We start from the raw sequence: 15,077 nt of genomic DNA, 5'->3' as shown, positions 1-15,077 counted from the left end.
TATACAAAGAGAAGTGAAAACTTAAAAAGCTTAACTGAGAAAAAAAAATGTTAGGGGCTGCCATTGCTATTATAATGCAATATGTGCAAGATGCTGACGGTGGTGCCATTACGGATGTTGCTGAGCAACCCACAGTGAGGAGACAGAGAAGAGTTTACAGACCCAGGTAACCTACCAGGGGCTATATGAGCCGGAGATTGTGGAGTGCTATAGAGTGGACAGAGAGCTCCTGCAGCAAATTGTTGAGCTGTGCAGGCCAAGCCTCACACACAGAACCAACAGAGGGGAACCCAACCCAGTGGAAACCAAGGTATGTGTTGGCCTAAGAATACTAGCAACAGGTACCTTCCAGAGACCAACTGGTGATATGATGGGGATTTCACAGGCATCAGCATCCAGGGTACTGCACCAGCTTCTGAATGCCATGTCAGCACATGTCGTTGATCATGTATATTTCCCCAATTCCCGTGAGGTATTGGCCAGCAATATGCATCTCTTCCAGCAAATAGCAGAATACCCTGAGGTAGTGGGTGCAACTGACTGCACGCACATACACATCAAAGCACCAGCTGGTGAGCGGGGTAGGGCCTACATCAACCGCAAGGGCTTCCACTCCATCAACTGCCAGGTCGTGTGCGATGCCCAGTGCATAATACTGAATGTGTGTGCTGGCTGCACTGGAAGCTACCACGATTCCCATATCTGGCATCTGACACAGCTGTACCAGACATTTACCAATGGGGACATCCCTGATGGTCACCTAGTGGGGGATGCTGGATACGCACTGGTGCCATGGCTGATGACACCCATCAGAAATGCACACACACCTGAACAAGAACTCCATAATGAGGCACACGCACAAACACAAAATGTAATTGAGCGTGTGTTTGGGATGCCCAAGGCACGGTTCCAGTGCCTGGACACATCCGGTGGAGCCTTGCAGTACTCACCAACTACATGTACCCAAATTGTCATGGTATGTGCCATGCTACACAATATGATTCTGCAAAAACAGCTGCAGCAGGAACAGCATGGGGTAGGGCCAAACAGCCCCCCACCATTGCCAAGGCCTGCATAGGCACAATGTGACTCAGAGGAGGAACCACCTGAGCCTGCCCCAGTAGGCAGAAGGAGGCGTGCCCAGTATGCCCTGGCCTTGGCAAAGAGGAAACGCATAGCACATACACTGGCTCAGTAGGAACCCTGGAAATGATACCTCTCTCTGACTCACACATAAAATAAAAGGGATGCCTAACTTGACACTACCTGTTTCCAAACATGTGTAGGGAGTGTAGTATGTGCATCCAACATAGGCAGCCCTGCAGCACCACCAGAGGCATGATTGCCATGTTTTAAGCAATATAAAGCAGTGCTAAGCAGCATTTACCAATATTTAGTATATGTAAACAAAATCACCTGTGCTAACTACCGCAGTGTTGGGCAATGTTGGCCAAGGTTGGGCAAAATTCTGCAAAGTTAGGTAAACATGCTCCTATTTGCTCTACTGTTCCTTAACCAGTCTGCTCTGCCCAGCATGAAAATAAAAAGCAGTGACAGGACTCGAACCCAGGATACTGTGCACTATAATCACAGTACTGAACCACTAAGCCATGATTGCATTTCAGTGACACAGACACAGCAGGACAATTGTACAGTAATGCAATCACAAAGAAATGCTGTATCATGTCCCTAAAGAGGCATATGGGTAACCTCCCCTACAGGCCTATGCAGACAGAGAACATCAGGCCAGGTGGTGTGATGTGGGTAGTGTAGGCTATGAAGTTGCAATCTAATATACGTGACATTGGACACTAGGATCTGTAGCACAGTAGTATGCCTCAAGCCAGTATGATAGGCAACAGTACAGACTGAAATGGTGTATGGTACATAGCAGTGCAGGAATAGCAAATGTGTATAAGTGTCAGGGGAAACCCTCATCCTGTGTACACCCATAGTAACAAGCAAGTGTGCCCCTGGGTAGAAATGTACAAAGAATAGATGTCCCCATGTATGTAGTAATGTTGATAAGTCTATGCAAAGTGTCTCATGGAAGCCCTGCAGGCAGAGCATCATCCCTGTTGATCAATGACACAAAGGTAAGCCCTGCTATAAAGATACAGCTTGATTTTCCGTACACATATAGTATAAATGTCTATACTGGGCATGCTCACACACTCCAACAAATGTAGTTGATTTCCTTCAGCATCACACTGAAAGGTCATACTGGGCATGCTCACACACTTATGCCAAATACGGAGGTGATAATAAGGGATCTATGGACAAATGTGGATAGACATCTCTACTTCCAGAAACACATTCACAAAGTTGTCAGAAAATCATGCTATGTGTTCACATAAACTGCCAAGGTCTGTGCATGTAGGTCAAAGGAGGTTCCCAGTATTCATCAGTCATCAGACCTGTCAGATAGGTGACTCTATCGTCAGACACACTGACGTCCCGCTCACCAGGCTGAACAAGGAGAAGGTCACGGTGAGCTGCCTGTCAGGCGCTAGGATCCGCCACATAACACAAGCACTCAGGTCACTCCAAGGCAAGTACAAATATGACTCAGTCATTGTCCATGCTGGTGTGAATGACCTGAGATGTACCTCCCTGGACTACATGAAAAGAGAAATAGAAGAGATCTCTGAGCATGTAGCCCAGGCCGGTATGACCCTGACCTTGAGTAGCATCTTACCCTCACCAAGAATGATGCCACAGTATGAAGACAAGATGATCAATTTCAACAATTGGCTTAAGTATTGGTGTCATTCAAAGGGGATCCAATGCCTGTCAGTCTGGGATGACATGCTCGACAAGCCACGATGCTTCGCTAGGGATGGCTTGCACCTATCACCTCTGGGCTTTCGGATATTGGCAAAGGCTCTTGCAACCCCCATAGTGCCTTTTTTAGGCAAGGCTCAAAAGACAAACCCATCTCCATAGGTATCACAAGGGATAAGAAACTAAGAGTAGTGCTACTCAACGCCAGAAGTCTAAACCTCAAGATGCATGCACTCGAAACTCTCCTTAGCATGGAGAACATCGATATCTGTGCAGTAACAGAAACCTGGTTCAAGGCTCCCGAGAGCACCCCAGCACTACCAGGTTATACCTCATACCAAGCTTTTTGGCCCCAAAACTTGGACCGAACCACAAAAGGAGGGGAAGTATCAATATTCGTCAAAGATACCCACACCTTCAGGTTGGTGGCACAGCACGAAGCATCAGAGACTATCCATGTGCAACTAACAGTGGGTAAAACTGCCTTCCAGCTTATAGCCTACTACAGACCATCCTCCCAAACCCAGGAACTCCACTCAGCCTTCCTGAGAACACTGGAAAATATGAAGGTCTCTCCAAACACCATTATATTGGGCGACTTCAACTAACCAAACATAGACTGGGAGCATTACTCTAGCTCCAACACCCTAGCCCAAGGGTTCCTAGAATTTATAAACTCAAATGCTATGGAACAACTTGTTACCACTCCCACAAGAGGGGAAAACATACTGGACCTGATCATCACCAACATGGGGACTCTATGCCCCAGACCAGAAGTGTATCCCTCACTGGTAAGATCAGACCATAAACTAATCTCACTGGATATTCACATCCCAACCCCACCCCCTGCCCAGAAAACTACAGTGAAAAACTTCTCTAAAGCAAATTTTACACTCCTCAAAACCGAGGTGGAATCCTTCAAAGCCCCCGGGCATGTGGAAAATATGGCCCAGACCGCAGAATCCTTTATAAATGCATTCTATGAACACCTTCAGGAATGCATGGATCATGCAATCCTAAATAAAACCAAGACCCAATCCTCCAAAGGCAGACGTCCTGTCTGGTGGACCCCAGCCATAAACAAACTATACAATAGAAGGAGAAAGCTACTACATGATAGAGCAAAATCCCAAAAAGGGAAGGCATCTCTGATCAGTATTAGCAAAAAACTACGGGCACTCATAAAATCGTCTAAGGCCAGCTTTGAGAGAAAAATTGCACAGGACACTAAGGATAATCACAAGGCTTTCTTTAGTTATGTTAGGAACCTGGGTGGGAATTCCCAGATATGCTCAGAATTAGTCCAAAATGACAAAAAATACACCAAACCCACAAACATTGCCAACATCCTAGCTGACAGGTTCAGCACAAACTTCTCCCCCCCTCCCCACCAAAAGGACAAATATCTATCCCAGCAGAGTGCTGCCCCCCCTAACATCTCAGATGCTCAGGTAAGAGCCGCCCTCTCCAAAGCAAAAAAAAAAAGCATCAATGGGACCAGGCGGTGTCGCGGGCTGCGTCCTACATGAACTCCAAGAAGAGCTAAACCCAAACATAAAACTACTGTTCAGTCTCAGCCTTACTACAGGATATGTACCCAAAGAGTGGCGTACAGCAACAGTGGTCCCTCTCCACAAAGGTGGTGCCTCAATGGATCCTGGAAACTATTGCCCCATAAGCCTGACTAGCTTGGTCTGCAAAGCTATGGAAAGGATCATCATGGACCTTATAAATAAAGATATTGGGGACCTACAGACACTGGATCCTACCCAGTTCGGCTTGGTTAAGGGCAGATCCTGCCTCTTAAACCTGGTCGATTTCTTTGAAACAGTCACCAAGGCCATTGACGAGGGGAAGGTGGTCCACACAGCCTACCTGGACCTCGCAAAAGCCTTCGATACAATACCCCACTCGGGCATTATAGATAAGCTCACCAGCTTAAATATAAACCCCTATGTCACTAGATGGGTTGCAAACTGGGCCAAGGACAGAACCCAGATGGTTAGAATTGCTGGAGCCATGTCAGACTCCAAACCAGTTACAAGTGGCTTCCCACAAGGCTCAGACCTGGGACCTCTCTTGTTCGGTATATATTTCTCAGAGGTACAGGCCAACATGGAAGGACTGTGGCTGACCAAGTTCACAGACGCCTGCAAACTGGGAGCCATAATCGACTCTCCAGCTGACACAAGCATCCTCCAAAAGGGTCTCATAGAAACAGACAACTGGTGCCAGAGCCATGGCCTCAAGCTAAATGCCAAAAAGTGTATAGTCATCCCCTTTGGCAAAAACAAAAGTGCCCACAAATTACCACATAAGTGGTAATCCATTAAGTACGGAAGAAGTAATTAGGGACCTGGGGACCCAAGTTGATAGCAATCTCTCATTTGACAACCACGTGGCCAAAATGGTTAGAAAAACATTTTATATAGCCCACCTAATCGTGAAGGGATTCACATCTAGATCAGGGGAGGTCATTGTGCCTCTTTACTCATCCCTCATCAGGCCCATAATTGAGTACAATGCCCCTTTTGGGATGTACCTTACCAGACACCTGCAGCAACTGGAAAGACCCCAAAAGTACCTCACCAAGAGGATCAAAGGGCTCAAACAGATGCCACATGCTGCCTGGTTAAAGAAACTCCATCTCTACTCAGTGGCATACCGCCTGCTCAGAGGCGATCTGTGCCTGACATATAAAGCCATGTCCAACCCGGAATTAATGGACATACTGCACCTCAGAAAATCCAAATCCCATCGACGAGAGGCTTGAACCTCATCACTGAAATAAATAGGACATGCTGGAGGGACAGATTCATAACCCAGAGGCTCCCTTCACTCTGGAATAAAATCCCAGTCCAGGTTAGGCAGAGTCCCTCATTGACTCTCTTCAAGAGGAATCTTGATGAGTGGATGGGGGATCATAGGTTTACCCCGGGTATCACTTCTGTGTCACTGTTAGACAGAGGCACAGTATACTAACCTCGAAAAAGGGCATCACAAAATTAATTTAAAATGGGTGGTGAAAGCCAAACACACTCTGGCTAGGCTTATAATTGCCCTAGGACAGATAGCCTAGTATGAACCTATGAACCTATGAACTTATGAGAGTACCACAACACACTTGCGATGAATCAGACTAGGCACATTCAACAGACAGAAAGACCTCTGAAGTACACTAACAAGAGGATTACTGGCCTCAAACAGTTGCCCCATGCAAAAAGACTGAATGTAACCCAATCTGTACTCTGTTGCATACTGTCTACACAGGAGATCTCTGCCCAACAGACAGGTCCATGTCATGGCTACACTCAGATCTGTACTGAGTTACAGCTCAATGGCACTAAATATACAGACCCAACTGATATTGCCAACATCCTGGCAGATAGGATCACTGTTAACTGTACCCCCCCCTCTCACCCATGAAAGAGCACACCTCTATAATGGAAGACTACAAGGTTGCTGTCATCATAGCTGCACAGGTAAACAACACTCTCCAAAGCCAGTATCACAGCAGCCATGGGACAAGATAACTTCACAGGCTATGTTCCACACAAACCACAGAACTAACAGGCACCACACTGATGTACCATGTGCAGTCATAGCCTCACCTCATGCTGTGTGCCTGTTGAATGGTGCACAGTGATGGTTATCCCACTACACAAAGGTAATGACAGCACGGACCCCAGGAACTAGTGCCCCATCAGCCTGACAAGATCGCTCTTCAAGGTCATGGAATGTATCATCATACAACATATAAACAATTACATTTGTAATCCCCAAACCCTGGACCACAACCATGTTGGGTTTGTAAAATGCAGATCATGTCACCTAAACCAGATAGATGACATTGAAGCAGTCAAAAGAACCGTCAACAAGGGTAAGGTGGTTCACACAGCCTATGTTGATCCTACCACGGCTTACAACACCACCCCACACTCTGGAAATATAGATAAACCCACTAAACTAGGTATAAATAGCTATGTCACAAGATGGGTTGCCAACAGGCTTACTGACAGAACACACACTGTGAAAGCAGCAGACTCCAAGTATGACTTTGGACCAGTGATGAGTGCAGTACCACAAGGTCCATTCCTGTGTCTTGTCCTGTTTAGTATCTACTTCCCTGAAGTAAACTTTAACATGGAAGGCCTGTGGCTACAGCTGTTACCAGAGCACTGCAAACTAGGAGCTATAATTGTAAACACTAAAGATGGGGACATCCTACAAAAGGGCCTCAGTGAGACACATGGCAGTTTTTAAAGCCATGGGCTCTAGCTCAATGGCAAAATGTGCATTGTCATCCCCTTTGTTCAAACCTCTGTAGCGTAGCCAAGAACTACAACATAGGCGGTAGTATACTGAAAGTGTGACAAGGGACATTGGGTCACAGGTGTACACTGGACACAAGTGTGATAATCACATCCCCACAGTAGTCAGGAAACCCTGCTATGTGGCACACCTCATCACAAAATGTGACTCATGCATGATAGAAGAGGGCATTGTTCCCCACTACTCATCACTCACTAGAACTATAATAGAGTACAACGTCAATTTTGCTATGTACCTCACAAGACAACTACAACAACTGTAAAGCCTGTAGCAATACCTCACAAAGAGCATTAGTGGCCAGAAATACATGCCATACACAGACCATCTCAAAATGTTCCATTTGTACTCCCTTGCGTATCACCTACTCAGATGTGTTTACTGCCTAACATTCAAAGCTATGTCAAATGCAGAGCTGTTGGACAGGAACCACGTAAAACAGTCACAATCTCCCTGACCTTCATACCCAAAACCATGAGTGAAATACAAAAGGAAGGGGTGTACCCATTTACCATATGGATACCCACACCTTCAGGTTAGTGGCACAGCATGATTCTTTGGACACCATGCAAGCGCAACTAACATTGGGCAAAGATGCTCATCAGATTGTAGCCTGCTACAGATCACCTACCTTGTCACAGGAACCTCACTCAGTATTCCTGAGAACAGTGGAAAATATAGAGGTCCTATCAAACACCAATATATGATGTGATTACAACTACCCAAATAGTGAGTGTGAGAATTACTTGTGTACAACGTATTTTTCCCAATGTTTCCTAGAGTTTAAAAGCTCTAACACCCTGGAACAGCTGGTCACCATGCCCACTAGAGGTGACACCATACTGGACATGATCATCACCAACATGGGGTGCCAGTGTTCCACAACAGAGATAAAGCCCTCGCTGGTAATATCAGATCATAAAGTAATCACACTGGACACTCACCCAGTAAATGAAACCACCGTGAAGACATTTTCAAAAGCAAACTGCACACGTCCCAAGACAAAAGTGGAAAGTTCCAAAGACCCCTTGCTGTAGGATAATGGTATACAATCAGCCGAATCAGTTACAAGTGAATCCTATGAGCATCTACAGGGATACATGGATCGAGACATCACAAATAAAACCATGACACACTTCTCCAAAAATAAGAAAACAATCTGGTGGTCATTGCCCATAAATAAGCTAGACAACAGAAGGAGGAAACTAACACCTGATAGAGCCAACTTCACTAAAGGAAAGGCATCACTGAGCATTATTAGAAAGAAGCAATGATCGCTCATAAAATAATTCAAGGACACTTTCAAAAGACAAATTGCCAAGTACTGTAAGAATGACAACCACAAAGCCTGCGGTAGCTGTACCACACATGTAGGTGTCAACTTCCAAATATGCTGTCAGCTACTGACAAATGGCAAGGAATAAACTGAACCAACTTTCATTGTCCACATCCTGGGGACAAGTTCAGTGCAAATTTCCCCCCATCACCCCCAAAAGGGTCTGTGTCCATCACAGAAGGATGCAGAGCCCCAGACATCATGGACATGCAGGTAAGGACAGCCCTCTCCAAAGCCAAGAACACAGCATCAATGGGACTGGATGGTGTCCCAGGTTGCGTCTTACACTAGGCACAAAAGGAACCACACCCTCACCTACATTCACTGGCCAGACTCAATCATACCACAGGGTATGTACCCAAAGAATGGCATACACCAACAGTCATCCAGCCCCACAAAGGGGGTGCCAGAACAGAACCTGGAAACCATTGCCCTATACGTCTACTCAGCCTGGTCTACAAAGCTATTGAGCAAAATGTCATGGAACCCATAAACAGTGACATTGGGGACCTCTAGACACTGGACTCTACATAACCCCACCTTGTTAAAGGCAGACCCGGCCTCCTAAACATAGTTGACTTACAACAAACAGTTACCAAGGACATAGATGTAGGTGAGTGTAGTTCACACAGCTGACCTCGACCTCACTAAGGACTTTTTACACCATTCCCCACTCCATCATCATGGACACGCTTACCAGCTTTAACATCAACAGCTATGTCACAGGATGTGTGGCCAAGTGGCTCACAGATCCAACACACATGTTCAGAGTTGCGGGTGCCATGTCCGACTCTAAGACAGTCACAAATGGCATCCCACAGGTCCTGGTCCTGGGACCCCACCTGTTCAGTAGACACTGCTCAGAGGTACAGGCAAGCATTGGAGGAGTATGGCTGAACAGGTTTGCAGATGACTGCTAACTGTGGTCCATAATTGACTCTATGGCTGACACACACATCCTCCAGAAGAGACTTACTTAGACAGATACCTGGTGTCAAAACAATGCCTCGAGAAGAATGGCAAAGAATGCATAGACATCCCCTTTGGCTAAAACAAAGTGCAAACAAATTACCACATAGGTGGTACTCCAGTATGTATGGAGAAAGTCATGAAGGCCCTGGGGACACAGTTAGATAGTACACTCTGCTGTGATTATCACATGGCCAAAGTGTTTAGACACTCCTTCTATGTAGCCCACCCAATGTCACCTAATGTAAGCCATTTTGTCTAGTCTGATGATGTCACCAACCTACAAATATACCTGTGGAAAATATAACTAACAGTGATGTATAGTGCATTGTGTAAATGTGTACTCCTGTCGTGTCATAAACCAGTTAGATAGGGGTTTGAATCCTGCACTTGACAAGTGTGTGTGTCTGTTTGTGTGTGATCTCCTTGGAGAGGAACAACCTTTTTGGAGAGTACTCATACACCTTAAAAGTGTTATACCAATCTTTGTCAGGTCTGATGATGTCACCATCCTTCAAACATACCTGTGGAAAACAGAAGTTACAGTAATGTGTGTAGCACGTTGTGTAAATGCGTACACCTGTAGTATCAGAAACCAGTTAAGTAGGGTTTTGAATCCTGCACTTGACAAGTGTGTGTGTGTGATCTCTTTGGAGAGGAGCAACCTTTTTGGAGAGTACTCATACACCTTAAAAGTGTTATAACAATCTTTGTCAGGTCTGATGATGTCACCATCCTTAAAACATACCTGTGGAAAAGGGAACTCACAGTAATGTGTATAGTGTGTAGTGTAAATGCGTGCTCCTGTATTATCATAAACCAGTCACGTCGGGGTTTGAATCCTGCACATGACATCTGGGTGTAATAATCTTGGGGAAAAGAAGCCTTTTTGTAGAGTAGTAGAACACCTTACAAGTGGTATACTTATCTTTGTCAAGTCCGATGATGTCACCATCTTACAAAAATACCTGTGGAAAAGAGACATCCCAGTGATGTGTATAGCAAGCCATGTTTGTTTATACTGCTCTAGTATCATGAAGTAGTTAGGTAGGGGTTTGAATCCTGCACTCGGTGAGTGTGTGTACTCTATGTTTGTGGCAGTGTTGGTCAATGTGCAGTGTATTTTGCTTTTACTACTGTATGACATGTCAGTGTGCATTGCACATGTGAGGTAGCTGTGTGGCAAATACATATATGTACATGTTACCTCAATTATTGCATGTGTGTGAACCCTGCTGTCTCCAAGGACACAACAGTCAACTTTGCCAGACTGTGCTGCTGCTTCCCAGACATTAGGTCACATCTGTATGCTTGTGACAAGGCCAGCCACTGCAGTGATCCCTGGCCTAGGTCATCCATGTCACACACACTCATTACGGTTACTATTGAATTGTGTGAGTGAGGGGTCTATGTCCAAGGTATATGTTAGACCGGTTCTAACACAACAAAGTCTGTCAATGATGGCTATTTATTATAAATGTACAACAGCCTTTGTGGATATACATGCAAACCCCTTATTGCTTATGTGATCCACCGAGGTATTTCAAAAAATCTTAGGAAATGTGATTATTAAAGGAGAGATGATGTAACACTTGGTTGCATGTACACATCAGTACCTGTACATCATGTTGGTGGCTACTATCTATGTGGTACTGTGGGGATACTATGTTCCGTAAAGGTGGATGACTATGCTTAGTCTGGATAAGAGCTTTACAGCATGGGTTTGACAACAGTTATCTGTCTGTATGGTACCCTTGTGGAGGATGTGTGTGTCATCTGGATAATGCATTATAGGCCACAGCATGCATTACCAGATGTGGACGGACATATCCCTACTGTGATTGCTCGTACCTAAGAGCGCTATATGCCAGACAGTAGTGGTCTCAGTAATGGGTGCAGGTGAATACCACTGGTTGCTGGCATAGTATAGTACCTGAAGGATGCAAATTTTGCTGTGTGTCCTACAGCTGTGTGTCAGTTGTGAAGACATCATCTAAGGATTGGTTATTGTCAGGCTGTTGAAGTTATGTATACTACCAGAATGCAGAACAATGACAGATAGTAACAGTATCACCCACAGCACAGTGTCAAACCACGTCATACACACGTGTAGTCAGGTTCCAAAATGTGTGTAGTACAATGCACACTGGCCACCAATACAAACTATGTAGTGTTACTGTGTAATACAGGGCATGTCACCCTGCCCATGTGTCAACTATGCACGTACATGCAGACAGTGCACCTCCACCATGTTCGCAGATGTACACCTGTAAATCTGTGCTACACACATCCCACACATACTGTCCACTGTCTAACACATGCTGCCAATACTACACACTTCAGCCAAGTGACACGTGGGCGGAAAATACACTATTTTAACTAACACTGGTGTATACAATACTACAATGACATTCATAGCTTTAATGCATCATGCCTGCTCAGCTACACCTTCAAGCATATCATTACACTCTACTGCTGACAACATGGCAACATTGCTGTACTGCTATAAAGTCACCCTGTGCATCAGCACCATGGCAGCCTGTTCCTGCATCGATGTTACAGATGACAGGAGGTGGCACAGGTTTCATCATATGCACAGGGTGTGTTGTTGGTTTACCAGAGGCGTACAGTGATCCATCCAATTGACATGTGTGTGTGTGTGTGTGTGTGTGTGTGTGTGTGTGTGTGTGTGTGTGTGTGTGTGTGTGTGTGTGTGTGTGTGTGTGTGGGGCAAGAGTAGTGCTATGGGCCAATGTTGATGTAATGTGTGTGGGTATGTGTTAGCCCTAGGTGTCTGGTTCCTGTGTGTGTGTCTGCATGCACACAGTCCCACCATGTGGCTGCCAAATATGGGTATTTGTGGGACAGCCACATACTGTACCTGCCAGGCTTTACAGATCACCGTCTCTGGCCACGGATACGGTACCTGTGCCTGGCAGGGGTGCTACTGACATTATCAGGTACTAAGCCAGACTGGGTACTATCCCCAGAGGTAGATGGATGTACACTGGACCCAGGTCCCTGCTGGGACTGTCCAGAGTCATGTGCACATGGTCTTCTAGGATGTTCTATCGACAACCCACCCCCAACAGTGCTGGGGCTGGTAGGACTGGCACTACGGGAGTGGCTGTGACTTGTGGGACATCTGTGGTGACTGCCAGCTGTTGATGTTGCTGGCATATGTCCACGTCGATGACTCAACATTCCCGCACTGTCCTGACACATGGACATGACACTGTGGAGTACATCTAATGTCTCTCCCCAATGTCTATCTGTGACCTCAGTGTAATGACGGATGGCACCTGCTAGGTCATGGATGCTGTCAATTATGGCGGTGTTGTGTGCCCTCTGTGCCCTTAGTCCCTGTCTGGTGTACCGTTCCATACATGCCTGTGCCTCTATGACAGCCTGTAACATGTGTGATGTTGTCAGACCTGTGGCACATCTTCCATTTTCATGATGAGAAGCAGTGCTCTGTCGAGAACCCGTGGACATCTGCCTATGTGGTATCCTTCCAGACATCTGGTTATAGCTGCTGTGTTGCGATGCATGTGCCATGGATACCACACTGTCCTGGCAAAGGCTGGCTGTATGCTGTCCCTCAGCTAAGGGCATTGGTGATGGATGTATTGGCAGTATGACTGTGTGCATGGATGGTGTGGACACTTGTGTACTGTCGATTGGCGGCACAATGACAGACCCTGGCAAACATGCCTGTGCGTCAACACACCTATCATCATCATCACTATTTTGCTCAGTTACATTGGTTTGCCCGCTGCATTGAACCAGCCCAAAGTCAGCACCTGTGAGAGGAAGAAAGGAAACACACTTTACGACCTGTACATGATGTCAGCACACATGCTTGCATATGCAAACACATGCACACACATGCACACATGAACACATGCACACATGCACACATGCACACATGCACACATGCACGCATGCACGCATGCACACATGCACACATGAACGCATGAACACATGCACACATGAACACATGAACACATGCACACATGCACACATGCATACAAATGCACTCCTCACTAAAACAGATACACACACACACACACACGCACACACACACACACACACACACACACACACACACACACACACACACACACACACACACACTACCAGCATTCCAGAACATACTCAATAGCGGGTGATGGTGGGATACAGTATCACAAGGCAAACAGTTATATCACATGTGTCAGCATGCAGGATGTCTGTTGCTCAACAGCATGCAGTGCATGTGTAGACATCCCTTGCTAATAACAGTATACATAGCTTTGATTCGTGTGTGCTGTTGTTCAGTGATCAGCCTCACCCTGGAACACAATGTGTATATGGACACAACTTTGTTGTGTAAGTCTTAAAAGCTCTGCACTGTCTTGTGCACCATAACTCACAGGTATACATACCATGGCTGGATGTGTATCTGTGTGTCACACAGATATCCATTTCTGATTAGTGCATCTGTGTCTTTAGCAGATGATTGTGGACACAGGTTTAGCACATGCATGCTATGTATACACACAGGATGAGTGGTGCATGTATACCTGATGGAATACCATTGCTCAACATAGTCATTGTACAGTGGTTATGGTGAGTGTAGGACATATTGTGGACATGCCAGTGCCAGTCTTAGCATGGCATGCTACAACACAACTGCAACATTAAACTTCACACATACACAGTGTGTGTCATGTGATCCATGCACTCAATAGCATTACATGACATATATGTGTCACTTTGTAAAAATGGTGATTGCTATGCATAATGTGTATCGGTGCATATGTATGCACACACACAACATTGAGGTTCATAACAGTTAATGCTATGTGTGGTACTGTGGTCACTGTAACTGGATGGGGTGTAGTGCCATGAGCCATCATCATGCAGCATCATGTGGTCACTCAAGGCTACTAATATGTGCCAGACCAGCACATACCATGCTGTACCGGGACTGCAGTACCATGGCTACATTCACCATTTCACAGCCACTTGTTACATGGGTTTGTAAGGTGCCCAATAGGGAGCATTGCCTAACATGAATGTGTTGCATGTTGGAGAGTGTCGCACTGGCCCATGATAGGCCTCTACCCCTCAGGTATATTATGTGTGCTGTGTGGATGACATTTGGGATACTGGAGTGTGACCTTACAGCGTGTGTCTGAATATGCCATGTGTAGCATATTAACATGTACTGCGTATGACAGAGTTGTGTATGTCATGTGCATGTGTATCGACTGCCTATCCAATGTCCACTATAGTGTAGCCACAATTGTTTGGGATGCTCTGTGTATTGCATGTGTTTGAGGCAGCCACTCACGTTACTGAGATGTGCATTGTCTCACAGCAAACATGCACAGCATGCATTATGCGTCAGTATGTTACATGTGTACATGGCCTACACCTCACCTATGACATGCACATTTAATTAGCAATATTAAATGTAGAACACACTCACCAGCATGGGTCTGCTGCCTTGCTGTCACACCAATGGGACCTACAAGGATATGAAACAGTTTGTCAGTGGCAACAACTGTGACATCGCTACTGTGGTTTTGCAATCTTACAGTAGCACAATGGTTGATGGTCACAGGCCTACACCTCATGTTCCAAATCATCAGTATTGAACAACACCAGGCTC

The sequence above is a fragment of the Protopterus annectens genome, chromosome 2.part1 (genome assembly GCF_019279795.1).
Source record: "Protopterus annectens isolate FY-2018-M chromosome 2.part1, PAN1.0, whole genome shotgun sequence".
NCBI classification, from domain to species: domain Eukaryota; kingdom Metazoa; phylum Chordata; order Ceratodontiformes; family Protopteridae; genus Protopterus; species Protopterus annectens.
Note: the sequence above shows the minus strand (reverse complement) of the source record.